The 16,775-nt window shown below is 44.9% G+C and overlaps 1 protein-coding gene across 4 annotated transcripts in view; it reads left to right on the top strand.

The window, feature by feature from the left end:
• Positions 1-8,858: 8,858 nt before the first annotated feature.
• The window catches only part of AFF4 (ALF transcription elongation factor 4), an 88,119-nt gene continuing 80,202 nt past the window's right edge, over positions 8,859-16,775 (top strand). For 3 of the 4 annotated variants that reach the window (XM_053567193.1, XM_053567191.1, XM_053567189.1), the window contains exon 1: positions 8,859-9,246. The gene's annotated coding sequence lies outside the window, so the exon portion shown is untranslated. The remainder of the gene's footprint in view (positions 9,247-16,775) is intronic. The other variant, XM_053567190.1, reaches the window with a different exon arrangement.

Here is a 16,775-nt window from a genome sequence, read left to right as displayed (position 1 = left end):
AACCCAACAGCCCTGGTGTATGTGGCTAGCGCCTTACTCACTGAGCTGCAGGTGCCAAGCCTAAGCCCTGCTTCTTTATACTGAGTTCCTAACCCACAGAAATCGAGAGATAATAAATGGTTATTGTTTTCAGTCACTGAGTTTTGAGTAATTTCTTATGCAATATGAAAGAACTAACACTTGTATGTGTTTTTGTTTATGTTTTTTGAGATAGTGTCTCACTATGTTGCCCTTGGTAGAGTGCTATGGCATCACAGCTCACAGCAACCTCAAACTCTTGGGCTTAAGCTATTCTTTTGCTTCAGCCTCCCAAGTAGCTGGGACTACAGGAACCCACCACAACGCATAGCTATTTTTTGTTGCAGTTGTTATTCTTGTTTAGCTGGCCCGGGCCGGGTTCAAATCCGCCACTCTCAGCATATGTGGCTGGTGCTGTAAACCACTGTGCTACAGGTACCAAGCCTAACACTTGTATGTTTTTTTTTTTATTTTTGGCCGGGGCTGGGCTTGAACCCGCCACCTCCGGCATATGGGACTGGCGCCCTACCCGTTGAGCCACAGGCGCCGCCCAACACTTGTATGTTTTAAAGTTAACATTTATTAAAAGATTACACAGGTTTCTGCTCAAAATTTGTTGCATTTTGCATTCAACAGGAATAAGATAAAAGAAATTCAGCTGGTATGGTGGCTCACATCTATAATCCTAGCACCTTGGGAGGCTGAGGTGGGTGGATTGCCCTGAGCTCAGGAGATTAAGACCACTCTGAGCCAGAGCAAGACCCCATCTCTAAAAGTAGCCAGGCATTGTGGTGGGCGCCTGTAGTCCCAGCTACTCTGGAGTCTGAGGCAAGAGGATTTCTTAAGCCCAAGAGTTTGAGGAGGTTGTGAGCTATGACACCATCGTACTCTACCAACGGTGACAAAGTGAGAATATCTCAAAAATAAAAAAAAAAGAAAGAAAGAAATTCCCTCTGAGAGGGTTTTCCTGTGCACCTATCTAACATAGCACCTGAAAACTCATTCTATCCTTCTGCTCTGATTTTTCTGCTTTGCATTTATACCTGGAAGTGTATTATATAGTGTGCAGTGTTTTTTCACTAAAATGAAAGTCTCATTTCATGAACACAAGGGCTTAATTATATTCACTCCTGCCTCTAACGCCTACAAGTGCTTGAAACACTGCCTTTTAATAGGAACTCAATAGGTAATTGTTGAAAGAATGAATAAATGAATATAACAAGTAAAATCATTAATATTTGGAGCATTTGACTTAATGGTATATATATATTCTTTTACTTTTTCTGTTTTTATTTTTCACATGGACCAGAATTTCCAGTCCAGGATATGTGTGTGTGTGTGTATGGGTGTGTGTGTGTATTTTTTTTTTTTTTTTTTTTTTTGTAGAGACAGAGTCCCACTTTATGGCCCTCGGTAGAGTGCCGTGGCCTCACACAGCTCACAGCAACCTCCAACTCCTGGGCTTAAGCGATTCTCTTGCCTCAGCCTCCCGAGTAGCTGGGACTACAGGCGCCCGCCACAACGCCCGGCTATTTTTGGTTGCAGTTTGGCCGGGGCCGGGTTTGAACCCGCCACCCTCGGTATATGGGGCCGGCGCCTTACCGACTGAGCCACAGGCGCCGCCCTTTTTTTTTTTTTTTTGAGAGAGAGTCTCACTCTGTCACACTGTGTAGAGTGCCTTAGCATCTTCACTCACACCAACTTCAAACTCCTGGGCTCAAATGATCCTCTAGTCTCACCCTTCCCAGTAGCGGGGTCTACAGGTGCCTGCTGCAATGCTTGGCTAGCTTTTCTATTTTTAGTAGAAACAGGGTCTCACCCTTGCTCAGGCTGGTCTTGAACTCCTAAGCTCAGGCAATCCCCCTGCTTTAGCCTCCCAGAGTGCTACGATTATAGGTGTAAGCCACCATACCTGGCCTTTAAAAATATATATATATATTTTTAAAACCCAACATAATGGGTCTCACTATGTTGCGCAGGCTGGAGTGCAGTGTCTATTCATAGGTGTGATCCCACTACTGATCAGTGTGGGAATTTGACCTATTCTGACCTGGGCAGGTTCACCCGTCCGTAGACAACCTGGTACTCCCCAGTTCCTGAGAAGTCACTATATTGATGCCAAACAGTGCAAATACCACATAGCACACTACACTCTCAAACTCCTAAACCCAAGGGATTTTCTTACCTCAGCCTCCCAAATAACTGAGGCTACATACATGAGACACCCCGCCCAGCCTTAACAGTGTATTTGGATTTTTATTTATTTATTTATTTTTTTGTAGAGAGAGAGTCTCACTGTACTGCCCTCGGGTAGAGTGCCGTGGCGTCACACGGCTCACAGCAACCTCTAACTCTCGGGCTTACGCGATTCTCTTGCCTCAGCCTCCCGAGTAGCTGGGACTACAGGCGCTTACGCGATTCTCTTGCCTCAGCCTCCCGAGCAGCTGGGACTACAGGCGCCCGCCACAACGCCCGGCTATTTTTCTGTTGCAGTTTGACCGGGGCTGGGTTCAAACCCGCCACCCTCGGCATATGGGGCCGGCGCCCTACTCACTGAGCTACAGGTGCCGCCCTGTATTTGGATTTTTAGTATATGTGTGGGAGGGATAATCTATAGAGACTATGAGGTATGTGTCAATTTGTACTACTCTAATTATTGTTTGCATTAGGATTATTGCGACAAAAAGTTGTTTCTAAGTAAAGTCTCATTCTTGCCCAGGCTAGTGCACTGGCATCAGCCTACCCCACAGCAACCTCAAACTCCTAGGTTCAAGTGATCCTCTTGCCTCAGTCTTCCAAGTAGCTGGGACTACAGGTCTCCCCCTCCATATCAGCTAATTTTTTCATTTTTACTAGAGATAGCTCTAGCTCTTTCCCAGGCTGGTCTTGAACTCCTAAGCTCAAGGTATCCTCCCTTCTTACCCTCCCAGAGTGCTAGGATTATAGACATGTGCCACCAGGCCATGCCAATGAATTTTTTTTAGTAAGAAATGAAAAATAAACTGGGTGCAATGGCTCATGCCTAAGCAAGAGTGAAACCCTGTCTCTACTAAAAATAAAAAACTATCCCAGCATTTTGGGAGGCTGAGGTGAGCAGATCGCCTAAGCTCACAAGTTTGAGACCAGCCTGAGCTAGAGCGAGACCCCACCTCTAAAAATAGCTGAGTGTTGTGGCTGGCGCCTGTAGTCCCAGCTACTTGGGAGTCTGAGGCAAGAGGATGGCTTGTGCCCAAGACTTTGAGGTTGCTGTGACCTATTATACCATGGCACTCTACCCAGGGTGATAGAGTCTCAAAAAAAAAAAAAAAAATGTTGGGCACAGTGGCTCACACCAAAATCCTAGTGCTCTGGGAGGCCGAGGTTGGAAGATCTCCTAAGTTCAGGAGTTCTGAGACCTGCCTGAGTAAGACCAAGACCCTAAAAAATAAAAAAATAGAAAAACTAGCAGAGTGTTGTGGTAGGTGCCTGCAATTCCAGCTACTGGTGAGTCTGAGGCAAGAGGAGCCCCTGAGCCTCAGAGTTTGAGTTTGCTATGAGCTAGGACCCTATGGCAACCTAGGTGGGAGCTGTCTCAAAATAATAAAAAACGAAGAAAGTCTTTTGAAAAAGAAAATAGTCAATAGTGCATAATACCACTAACATCAAGATAAAGATTCAGCTTTTGGATTTGCCAGTGTGGGGCGGCGCCTGTGGCTCAGTTGGTAAGGCGCCGGCCCCATATAGCAAGGGTGGCGGGTTCAAACCCGGCCCTGGCTGAACTGCAACCAAAAAATAGCCGGGCGTTGTGGCGGGCGCCTGTAGTCCCAGCTACTCGGGAGGCTGAGGCAAGAGAATCGCTTAAGCCCAGGAGTTGGAGGTTGCTGTGAGCTGGGTGAGGCTACAGCACTCTACCGAGGGCCATAAAGTGAGACTCTGTCTCTACAAAAAAAAAAAAATATATATATGGATTTGCCAGTGTGGAGATTGTTGGTGATATTGGTGAGTGGTTTCAGTGGAAAAGACAGAGTGGAAAGAGTTAAGAAGATTAAATAATGGTTGTAAAGCGTCTGGCTCTGACTGGCACGTAGTATATATATTAATTATCATGGAAGCAGAAATTGTGCTCCACTCACATCTTTCTCCTACTATTTCAGGAATATCAGTCTCCCTTTTAGCTGTGTAGGTGTTCCTGCTTTTATTTGAGAACTTTCTTTGGTTAGGGGAGTCTGCTCTGTTCACATGCAACAAACTGGTGTGCAGGGGAATTAAAGCCTCCAGGAGTAGTCTTCAATCATGACCAACAGAATTTGTATAAATAGGCTCAGTGCCTGTGGCTCAAGCAGCTAAGGTGCCAGCCACATACACCTGAGCTGGTGGGTTCGAATCCAGCCTGGGCCCGCCACACAACAATGATGGCTGCAACCAAAAAATAGCTGGGCGTCGTGGCAGGCGCCTGTAATCCCAGTTACTTGGGAGGCGGAGGCAGGAGAATCGCTTGAGTCCAGGAGTTGGAGGTTGCTGTGAACTATGATGCCATGGCACTCTACCCAGGGTGACAGCTTGAGGCTCTGTCTCAAAAAAAAAAAAAAGAATTTGTATAAATACTCCAGCTCACTTGCCCCTCAGATGGGATAACTCTGAGGTATGTGTGCTCCACTTTTCTTCCAGTATTCCTCAGCAGGATTATGAACAAGAAAACCTCTCACCTATGTAACTTGAAATAACTATCTACAGAAAAACTTAATTTGTAATTATGATACCTGAAGTAAGAGTAAAGATTCAGATGGCTTGTGATCACAGATGTTAATGGTCCTGAGCTCAAGCTGAAGAAAGACTAGAAGATGGGACATTGAGAATTGAAACCATCTACACAGTGGTTCTCAACTTTCCTAATGCCCCAATGTATTTTCAATGTTAAAAAGAGGTAGTGACCCACAGGTTGAGAACCGCTGATCTACAGTTATACAACCTACTATTGTCATTCACATAGTTTATTAAATCTATCATCACCCTCAATATAATTTTACTATTCTGCTAACCTTTTGACCAGGGAGAGAAAAAATGCAAATAGACGTATTTTTCATCCCAGAAACTTACCAAAATCTCACTTAAAAGAACATTAAACTAGTCAGCTTTTCAAAAGGTGGCTTCAAGTGACTATTTACTCTTTTGGTGGGCAGAATAATGCTTCCCTAAAGATGTTCACACACTAATTGCTGGTGTGTGATAATGAGCTGGTGAATATGATAAAAGGGAATTAAGGTGGCAGATGAAATTAAGGTTGTTGTTGGCAGTGCCTGTAGCTCAGTGAGTGGGGCAGGGGCCACATACACCTAGGCTAGTGAGTTTGAACCCAGCCCTGGCCTGCTAAACAACGACAACAACAACAAAAAGTAGCTAGGCATCCTGGTAGGTGCCTGTAGTCCTGGCTATTTGGGAGGCTGAGGCAAGAGAATCGCTTAAGCCCAAGAGTTTGAGGTTGCTGTGAGCTGTGACATCACAGCACTCCACTGAGGGCAACATAATGAGTCTCTATCTCAAAAAAATAAAAAAAAAAAGGACCCAACTAGCCATTGGTGGCTTTGAAAATGGAGGAAGGAGGTCACAAGTTATGAAAGCAGCTTCTATAATGGCAAGGAAACAAGATTTTCCCATAGAGGCTTTAGAAAGCCTTGCCAATACCTTGATTTTAGTATCAGTGAGATCCCTGTAAGACGTCTGACTTATGGAACTTTAAGATATTAAATTTGTGTTGATTTAAGCCCCTAAGATTGTGGTATTTTGTTATATCAGCAATGGAAAACTAATATACTCTCCCAGACTTTTTTTTTTTTGAGACAGAGTCTCACTATGTCACCCTTGGTAGAGTACCATGGCATTACAGCTTAAGACACTTGGCTCTAAAAATAGCTGGGCTTTGTAGCCAGTGCCTGTAGTCTCAGCTACACCAGAGGTTGAGGCAAAGGGATCTCTTGAAGTCAGGAGTTTGAAGTTGCTGTGAGTTATGATGCCACGGCACTCAACCCCACCACGACTGAGACTCTGTCTCAAAAATAAATATCCCTAAATTTTATTATTTATATTTAGAGAAGAACACATTAGAAAATGGTGATTCCATTCATGACTGAGTAGTTTAAGGGCAGAAACAAGAGTTTTATTTTTATTGTTTTTGAGAGAGACCCTCAAGCTGTCGCTGTGGGTACAGTGCCATGGCATCTTGGCTCACAGCAACCTCAAACTCCCGGACTCAAGCTATTCTCCTGCCTCTGCCTCCCAAGTGGTTGGGACTACAGGTGCCACAATGCCCGGCTATTTTTTTGTTTGCAGCCCTCATTGTTGTTTGGCTGGCCTGGGCTAGATTCGAACCCGCCAACTCAGGTGTATGTAGCTGGCATCTTAGCCACTTGAGCCACAAGCGCCGGGCCAGTAAGAGTTCTTTTTCACTCCATTCTGTCTCATTTTGAGTTTTGCATTAGTACATTCCCTAATTTCTATAGCTATATAGAGAATATTTATTTATTTTTTGAGACAAAGTCTCCAGCTGTTACCGTGGGTAGAGTGCCATGGTGTTATAGCTCACAGCAACCTCCAATTCCTGGGCTCAAGCAATTCTATTGCCTCAGTTTTTCTATTTTTTAGTAGAGACGGGGTATTGCTTTTGCTCAGTCTGGTCTTGAACTTGTGAGCTCAAGCAATCACTCACCTCAGGCCCCCTGATTGCTAGGATTACAGGGGTGAGCCCTGTGCCTGGGGTTTATAGATGAAAAGAGTAATATAGACTTAAAAAGAGAAAATTTATAGATGAAAAGAGTAATATAGACTTAAAAAGCATAAAAGAAATAGTAGGTAATCGGTGGTGCCTGTGGCTCAAAGGAGTAGGGTGCTAGCCCCATATCCCGGAGGTGGTAGGTTCAAAGCCAGCCCCCGCCAAAAACTGCAAAAAAAAAAAAAAAAGTAGGTAGTCAGGTATTTTATTTATTTTGCAGTTTTTTATCAGGGCTGGGTTTGAACCCACCACATCTGGGATATGGGGCCAGCGCTCTACTCCTTTGAGCCACAGGAGCTGCCCTTGTTTTTTATTTTTTAAGACAGAATCTCACTCTGTCCCCAGGGGTAGAGTGCTGTAGTGTCATAGCTCACAACAACCTCAAACTCTTGGGCTTAATTGATCCCCTTGCCTCAGCCTCTCGAGCAGCTGGGAATACAGGCCCCTGCCACTATGCCCGTCTATTTTTAGAGACGGGGGTCTAGCTCTTGCTCAGGCTGGTCTCCAACTCCTGATCTCAATCAATCCGCCTGCCTCGGCCTCCCAGAGTGTTAGGATTTTTTTTTTTTTTTTTTTTTGGTTTTTGGCCGGGGCTGGGTTTGAACCCACCACCTCCGGCATATGGGACGGGCGCCCTACCCCTTGAGCCACAGGCACCGCCCAGAGTGTTAGGATTATAGGCGGGAGCCACCGTGGCTGGCTATATAATTTCTTTTAACAGTTTATTACAAAGTTCCTCAAAACATCTGTATCTTATTTAGAAGTCTTTAAAACAATAGCTTCAGGGCTTGGCGCCTATAGCTCAAGCGGCGAAGGCGCCAGCCACATACACCAGAGCAGGCAGGTTCGAATCCAGCCCGGGCCTACCAAACAACAAGTCCCAGATACTCGGGAGGCGGAGACAGAAGAACAGCTTGAGGCCCAAGAGTTGTAGGTTGCTGTGAGCTATGACGCCAAGCACTCGACCCAGGGCGACAGGTTGAGGCTCTGTCTCAAAATAAATAAATAAAATAAGGGCGGCGCCTGTGGCTCAGTGAGTAGGGCGCCGGCCCCATATGCCGAGGGTGGCGGGTTCAAACCCAGCCCCGGCCAAACTGCAACCAAAAAATAGCCGGGCGTTGTGGCGGGCGCCTGTAGTCCCAGCTGCTCGGGAGGCTGAGGCAAGAGAATCGCGTAAGCCCAAGAGTTAGAGGTTGCTGTGAGCCATGTGACGCCACCGCACTCTACCAGAGGGCGGTACAGTGAGACTGTCTCTACAAAAAAAAAATAATAATAAATAAATAAATAAAATAAAACAATAGCTTCAAAATTATAAAGTAAAAAACAAAAACAAACACCACCACTACCTTTGTGAGATTCCTTCACTCAAAGAAAGGTAAGGGACATGAGATTACAGGTAGTCTCTGGACAATCAACCGTACTGGGTTCTCTGAGACCCTCTGAAAATTCTGCATAATCTACAACTATTATTTCACACCCAGTTAAATTATGGCTTGTCTTGACTGGCAAGATGTTAAGAGGTGAATGAAATGTTCAGAATGATATGCTGAGGAAAAGTATTAGCGACAGAATATGTTTAGATGACAAAGAAAGGACAGCTTGGCTCTTTAGGATAAATTCATGCGCAATACTAAGTAGCCGCCTGCAGAAACTCCTCCTTTCCGTTGGACCTGTTGAGAACAGCGGACTGGAAGCTTCGACAACCGGAGTAAGTCTAAGGGGATCGGGGTTGGGCCGGGTCCTTAAGAGGGCAGAGGGCCTGCGCCCTCCACCTGAGCCCCAAAACCAGTAGACCCGGCTGGGCCCGGCGCCGCCCTCCGGAACTCACTAGCGGGTTAGGCGCAGAGTGTGCGCGTCGGCGAGCGCAGGCCGGGTCCTGTCTGAGAAGTCCTGCCGGAGGTGGCCGCTGCGCCCGGGGACTCGGGACTAGACCACTCGGGTCGGTCCCGGTCCAGCCCCCAGCCGTCAGACCCAACAGCCCAGCACCTCACCGCCCCCCGGGAGCCGCCTCCCGGCCTCGCAGACCCACTGCCCACCACTTTCCTGGCGGGGAGGGGCGCGGCGGCGTCACGTGACCCCCTGCACCGCCCAGCCCTGGTCACATGGGCTGTCGGGCCGCTGCGTCAGTCACAGTCCTGGCTGCGGGAGTCGAGTCGCAGTCGCCGCCAGCGGACGGGGCGGGGATCTTGGTGCCAGGTCCTCGTCAACCCGCCCCCGCAGCCTCAGACAGCCTTCCCAGGCTGGGCCCGACCGTCATGGAGCGGGGCGGGACCTCCGCCTGTTCCGTGTGAGGCGCTTCGCTGCCACCGGCGCCTTCGCCTCTCCAGGCCTCCGAAACCCCCGCCGCGGCCCGGAGCCCCTTGCCTTGGCCGCTCTCGCCGCCCCCAGTCAGGCTCGAATGCGCGTCCTTTGAAGGTGCAGGCCCGGCGCCGCCACTGCCGCAGCCAGGAGATGGTTCGGGCCTAGCGGAGCCGGGACTGGAGGTGAGAAGGGCCGACAGACCAACTGAGGGCTGGGCCGCTGGGACTGCGGGGGGCCGAGGCCTGCCGGAAGGGTGGGGGAGACCCTCGGGGCTGGGACTGCTCATTTCGGCTTCTCTTCTCTCATCTGCGCGTCCGCCTCCCAACCTCCCTCAAATACAAGAAAAGCTAACCCAATCCTAACAAAAATGCTCAGAAATTAATCTTTTTACCATTTTCCTATTCCTCTTTCGTTCCTTAATCCATTTCTTTCCTCAGACGTTCCATCGGCTGATTTGTTACTTGTTAATAATATTTTAAGTTATTTCTAATTAAAGAGAAAATAGGCCCAGATTCTGGCTAACATTACCCAACTAGTTCTCGCTTTCCTTCTCGCGATCCTGCGCACTTCCCCCACCTCCTCTGCAGAAAAAAAAAAGGGAAAAATATCTGCCTTCGATTAGCAAAAAGGGGGTGTGTGACCAAAAAGGAGAACACGGGGGTGTAATAATCGGATGCCCCCCACAACTTCTCGGTGGGCCTGTTAACCTCGTTATCCCAGTGGCTTGTATTTGAGTGTTGATGTCTAGGCCTTTCCTCCAGCTGCCTGTGTTCGAGGTTAATCTCGTAATTGACGTCAGTGGCTTTGTTCCTTCCACTTTGCTGTTCCTTCCACTCTTTGAGGATAGATCTGGGGAGTGGGAGTTAGAGGAGTTTCCTTATAGCCTTTTCCTTCACAAATGACATTTATAGGCAGCTGGAAGTACAAATCAGAAATGCTTGTGTGTGGAGTTCAAGACGAAGAGTTCGATCTAGCGTTGTCGTAGTTTGCCAGTTGCAATTCAGAATTGTGCTGTTTTTTCCTTGCTGACCATATGGAGGTTATAAACTCAGGCTAGTCCCTTTTCCAGTGACCAGTGTGTTTTTCCTGATGAATTCTCAGCTATTGGCGCCTGTGAATAGGCTGTTTGTAATTGTGACATAGAAAATGTATGCTGTCTTTAGGCCTTAGATATGAAAAGCTCAAAGCTTTGTTTCCATATTGATTCTTCAACGCTTTATAAAGTGCTTTTTTTATTTAGCTGTCCTTTAACTTGCCAAAATTCAAATATTTATGAGATCTTTCTTGATTTGGGATTTGATAAAAGAGCCTTTGTAGACTGTGAGTCTGCTTAGAATCATCTTTGGTCATATGTGCATAAAGAAGTATTGGCAAGTGGCCACTTGGTTTTCAACAAAGCTGCCTTCTTTAAATTTCTTAGGTTCATTTTCCTTATTAATTACTACATTCTTCAGCCTCTAAACATAAAAACAAATCCCAAGAAGTTATTTTTAATTATATTTCAGAGTTAACTTACTAAAAACCTGGAAGCAGTTTGTTTTTTTTTAATACCAGCAGTTTTCATTTGGTTTGTAGTGGTTTGCAGGCTGATGACTTTGATTTTTATTAGCTCTGTAGGAACAGTAGGCAAATTTTACTTCAAATAAAATTTTGCTTCAAGTGGGGACCAGATAGGGTATCTGAATGACCAAGCCTTTACTGTTTGGTTGAAAAGCATGAAACAAAAAACTTAGCTGTGTTAATTGAAAGGTGGCCTACAATTTGGGGGTGTAATTAAGAATTCTTAAAGATTATTTTCATTCTGATTCACTTTCTGCTTGTCAAGAGATTCTCACATTCAGGTTCATATATTCTTTCTATACTCTTGAATTATTGTACCCCCTTTGCAACAGTTAATATATTCTGCTTTCTTATAGGTCTGTTAAAGTGTCTTTAAAGCAAGTACCATTTTATTCCTTTTTAAATCATTTCCATGTTTTATTCAGTTATTAGATTGAATTTGAAAATATTTTGAACTTGAAATTATTGTTCTGTCAAATTATCCAATTTAAATTTCACAAAACTGTAATCTAAAGAAAACTGTGGGAAAGTGATCAGTATTTGAAAGGTAAAGCAGTGCGTATCAGATTCAGAAGATGAGACAGAAAATGAAGCCTTCTAAAAGTTACACCTTTTTTGAGGAGTAAGGTATATGTCATGATTTTACGTGTACCTGATAGGAACAAAGAAAACAGGTATTTCTTCTTTTGTGGCCATCTACTGGTTTAGAGTGGAGTCTAAAATCTAGAAGGCTTTCTTTTTTCTTTGTAGTATTTTTCATAAAATCAGAGAGATGTTCTTAAATATTGAGGGCATATCTGGACAATGACCCGGAAATTGATGTTAGATTTTATTTTTTACTTTGGCTTTATTCTACTGATAACTCACTGTAAAAACTTTCCTATATAATATAAAGATCCCCTGGCTTTTCCTCTGTCCTCATTTTATTTTACCCATTCTTTTTTTCATTTCCTCTGTTAAGTTGGAACAATTGTATTTGATGTCTGGGAGGGTGTTTGCTAGTCTGAGTTGTGAAATAGGTGTAGTTAGTGATTAAAGACTGCTTAAAGCTAACCTAACCTGTTACCTTGCTGCCTTTTTCTTTGGTTTAAGAAAAGCAGCCCCACTTGGTATAACTCCCTATCCCCACTCATCTTGGTTATTTGAAGTGATATGCTAATAGATGGAAGAGGACAGTAATATACATTCTACTTATTAAGTTTTGGCTAATCAGCTGCATTCCTATTTGTCTTGATGTTCATTTAACCCTGGCATTATATCCTGAGAATTTTAATGGTATTGCTCTCAGAAAGTATTAGGACCGCTGATTCAGTTCCAAAGTATCTAATAGATTTTAATATTTGGACTACTTATTCTATTTTTTGAAGGAAAAGAATCTTATTTAATATCTACCTGTATCATCAGCTATACTTTATATATTTTTTGCAGTTTTTTGGCCGGGGCCTGGCTTGAACCCTTCACCCCTGGTATATGGGGCTGGCACCCTACTCCTTGAGCCACAGGCACCCCCCCCCCCATCAGCTATACTTTATTTAAAAATCCGTAACCTGAGGAATGTTCTGAGGGTAGGCATTTCATGTAACTTTGTCTCTCTTAGAGAGCCTAATGAACCGTGGTGGTGGCTTTTAGTCACGGAGGTACAGCTTATTAGTGGGTAGTGTTTTAAACTAATTATTTTGATAATCATTTCCTAGGACAGGTAAAAGAACCTCATGTATTCTTTTCCCAAGGTTGTGTGGGGAAAAAAATTAGGGACTGACATTGGTAGATGCCCTGGAAAACCAATATGCTCTGATTATCTAGAAAATGTAATCATCAGTATTGGGACTGGGCTTCCTGAGGTTGCTTTGGGTCTGATACTCTTCCAGGATTATGTCAGTTTGGAGTTGCCAAGAGAGTTTATGACTTTTCCTTTTCATGTTATTATTAGGGAAGGGACAACTTTATGGAGCAGTGAGGACAGGCCAATATTCTGCAGAGGCATGCCTTCTCACCTTTTTGCAGTTGCTTTCCATTTCTTCCATGTGGAATATCGTTTTTCCTTGTTTCCTACCTTTTAAAACTTCATCATTTTTGGCCAAGTGTGATGGCTCACACCTATAATCCTAGCATTCTGGGAGGCTGAGGTGGGAGAATCACTTGAGTTTAGAAGTTCAAGACCAGCCTGAGCAAGAACAAGACCCCTGTCTACTAAAAATAAAAAATTAGGCATTGTGCAGGTGTGTGAGTCCCAGCTACTTAGGGAGGCTAAGGCAGGAGGATCACTTGAACTCAGTAGTTTGAGGTTTTTGTGAGTGAGGCTGATGCCACAGCACTCTAGTTTGGGCAAAGAGTAAGACTGTCTCAAAAAAAAAAAAAAAAAAAAAAACCCCAAAATTTCACCCAGTTTTTGGAGGCCCCATTTAAAAACAAAAATAAAAAGTTTCACCTTTTTTTTTTTTTTTTTTTGTAGAGACAGAGTCTCACTTTATGGCCCTAGGTAGAGTGCCGTGGCATCACAGCAACCTCCAACTCCTGGGCTTAAGCGATTCTCTTGCCTCAGCCTTCGGAGTGGCTGGGACTACAGGCGTCCGCCACAACTCCCGGCTATGTTTTGGTTGCAGTTTGGCCGGGGCCGGGTTTGAACCCGTCACCCTCAATATATGGGGCCGGTGCCTTACTGACTGAGCCACAGGCGCCGCCCGACAGAGTCTCACTTTATGACCCATGGTAGAGTGCCGTGGCATCACACAGCTCACAGCAACCTCCAACTCCTGGGCTTAAGTGATTCTCTTGCCTCAGCCTCCCTAGTAGCTGGGACTACAGGTACCCGCCACAATACCAGGCTATTTTTTTTTGTTGCAGTTTGGCGGGGCAGGGTTTGAACGTACCACCCTTGGTATATGGGGCCGGCGCCTTACCAACCGAGCCACAGGTGCCACCCGGGTGCCCAGCTATTTTTTATTGCAGCTGTCATTGTTGTTTAGCTGGCCTGTGCAGGATTGGAACCCACCACCCTTGGTATATGTGGCTGGCACCGTAACTACTGTGCTATGGGCACCACGCCCCAAAATTTCACTATTTTTTAAGGCCCAGTGCAGGTATCATTGCCTTCCTAAAGTTCTGCTTGATTATTGCCCTGTTCAAATTGAGATCTACTTCCTTTGAATTGCTACATCACTTTGTATCTCTTTTCATTCATTCTTTCTTTTTTTTTTTTAATAAACTTTTTTTTTTTCTTTCTTTCTTTCTTTTTCTTTTTTTTGCAGTTTTTGGCTGGGGCTGGATTTGAACCTGCCACCTCTGGTACATGGGGCAGGTGCCCTACTCCTTTGAGCCACAGGTGCTGCCCTCTTTTCGTTATTTCTTATGCATCCTCTATGAGACTATAGCCAGCTGGGTGATATGGAGACTAATGTATCAGGGAAGACACATTAGTAAAAGAAATTTGTAATACTTCATTATGTATCTCTAAAAGATGAGGATTAAAATAATAATCAAAAATTACTGGGCACAGTGGTTCAGACCTGTAAGCCAGCTACTCAAGAGGCTGACGTGGGAGGATCACTGAAGCTGAGGGGTTTGTGGCTGTAGTGAGCTATGGTTGTGCCATTGTACTCCAGCTTGGGCGACACAGTGACACCCTGCCTCTAAAAATAAACATATATAGGGCGGCGCCTGTGGCTCAGTGAGTAGGGCGCCGGCCCCATATGCCGAGGGTGGCGGGTTCGGACCCAGCCCCGGCCAAACTGCAACAAAAAAAAAATAGCCGGGCGTTGTGGCGGGCGCCTGTAGTCCCAGTTGCTCGGGAGGCTGAGGCAAGAGAATCGTGTAAGCCCAAGAGTTAGAGGTTGCTGTGAGCCGTGTGACGCCACGGCACTCTACCAGAGGGCGGTACAGTGAGACTCTGTCTCTACAAAAAAAAAAAAAAAAAAAAAAAAAAAAAAAAAAAAATAAACATATATAAAATGCACAAAAAAGGTAGTATTAATTTCTTGGTATCATCAGTATCTACTCAGTGTTCACATTTCCTTGATTGTAGTTTTTGTTTTATTTTGTACAGTTTGTTTCAATCAGATCCAGATTAAGTCCATATGTTACATTGAATTTCTGTGTGTCTCAACCTGTTTTTTTTTTTTTTTTTTTTTTGAGACAGAGTCTCACTATGTCTGTCCCCCTTGGTAGAGTGCTATGGCATCACAGCTCACAGCAATCTCAAACTCTTGGGCTCAAGTGATTCTCTTGCCTCAGCCTCCTAAGTAGCTGGGACTACAGGGGCCTGCCAAAATGCCCAGCTATTTTGTTTTGTTTTGTTTTTTGGTGCAGTTGTCATTGTTGTTTTAGCTGGCCTGGGCAGGGTTTGAACCTGCCAGCCTCCGTGTGTGTGGCCAGCACCCTACCCACTGAGCTAAAGGTGCCACGCTTCTTTTTATTTATTTATTTTTTTGAGACAGAGCCTCAAGCTGTCCCCCTGGGTAGAGTGCTATGGCATCACAGCTCACAGCAACCTCCAACTCCTGGGCTCAAGCGATTCTCCTGCCTCCGCCTCCCACGTAGCTGGGACTACAGGCACCTGCCACGATGCCCGGCTGTTTTTTGGTTGCAGCCATCGTTGTTTTGGCGGGCCCGGGCTTGATTCGAACCTGCCAGCTCAGGTGTATGTGGCTGGCGCCTTATCCACTTGAGCCACAGGCGCCAAGCCTCTTTTTGTTTTGAATCTATTGGTTCTCCTTTATCTCCCTTTTTATTGTTACTCTCATACATTTCATTGGTTAAAGAAGCCGGGTCTTTGCCCTGTGAGGTTTCTCAGAGTCTGGTTTGGGATGATTGTATCCCAGTAGTTTCAGGTAATTTTTTTTTTTTTTTTTGTCTCCTGTTCTTTCTATAAATTAGCAGTTACATATAGAAGCTTAATCTAATTCAGCCTTAAAATTTTTTTAATGGCAGGAATATACTCCTATGTAGTGTTACGCACTTCTTATTCACTCTTAGACTTTAGCCAGTGGTGTTATTCCACCTGCCAGAAATATTTCTTTTACTGAAGCCAGCTGTAATCTATGTATTGCAAATGGTATGCTGATTGCTTAGTCTTTCAGGTCTTTCTATATTTAATATTATTTGTTATTATTATTTTTTGAGACAGAGTCCAACTATGTCGCCCTCAGTAGAGTGCTGTAGTGCCACAGCTCACAGCAACCTCAAACTCTTGGGCCCAAGCAATTCTCTTGCCTCAGCCTCCCAAGAAGCTGGAACTGCAGGTGCCCGCCAGAACGCCCGGCTATTTTTTGTTGTTGTTGCAGTGTCATTGTTGCTTATTTGGTCTGGGCCGGGTTTGAACCTGCCACCCTTGGTGTATGATGTTGGCACCGTAACCACTGTGCTATAGGTGTTGAGCCTATATTTGATATTGTTAACTATTTTCTCCTTGTTTTCTTCCTTGACTGTGTATCACTGCTACTTTTCTGACTTTCTTCCTATTGGCTGTTTTTCCTTTGTAGACTCTTAATTCTCTGCTAATCTCTTAATATTAGTAGTCTTGGATTTTTAGCCTTGGCTTTCTCTTTTTATTCTTCTGAGTAATTTCATCTATTTCTTTTCTTTTCTTTTTTTTTTTGGTGGAGACAGAGTCTCACTTTATCGCCCTGGGTAGAGTGCCATGGTGTCACACAGCTCACAGCAACCTCCAGCTGCTGGGCTTAGGCGATTCTCTTGCCTCAGTCTCTCAAGGAGCTGGGACTACATGCACCTGCCACAACACCCAGCTATTTTTTTGTTGCAGTTTGGCTGGGGCCAGGTTTGAACCCGCCACCCTCGGTATATGGGGCCGGCACCCTACTCACTGAGCCACAGGCGCCACCGGATTTCATCCATTTCTATTACTTCAGCTATGGTCGCTTAAGTTTTTGTGAGTGCCAGAACTCTCACTTAATTGCATACCCTCTTTAGATTATCCAGTAGGCACTTTTTTTTAATTAGCAGAGTGATACACTTAAGCCGAAGAGAAGTTTATTGAGAACATACTGGTATCCCATGATGATTGAGCCATAGGAAGACAACTAGAATGCAGAAGAGCTGGATAAGGAGCTCAAAATGTAGTTATGAGTATCTCTTTATCTGTCATCTGAGATGCAGAGTATTTGCTTAGTTCTTTCTTGCTGCAGACCAACTTTAA

The sequence above is a fragment of the Nycticebus coucang genome, chromosome 17, assembly GCF_027406575.1.
Source record: "Nycticebus coucang isolate mNycCou1 chromosome 17, mNycCou1.pri, whole genome shotgun sequence".
Classification (NCBI taxonomy): domain Eukaryota; kingdom Metazoa; phylum Chordata; class Mammalia; order Primates; family Lorisidae; genus Nycticebus; species Nycticebus coucang.
This window is presented reverse-complemented; position numbering and strand designations above follow the sequence as displayed.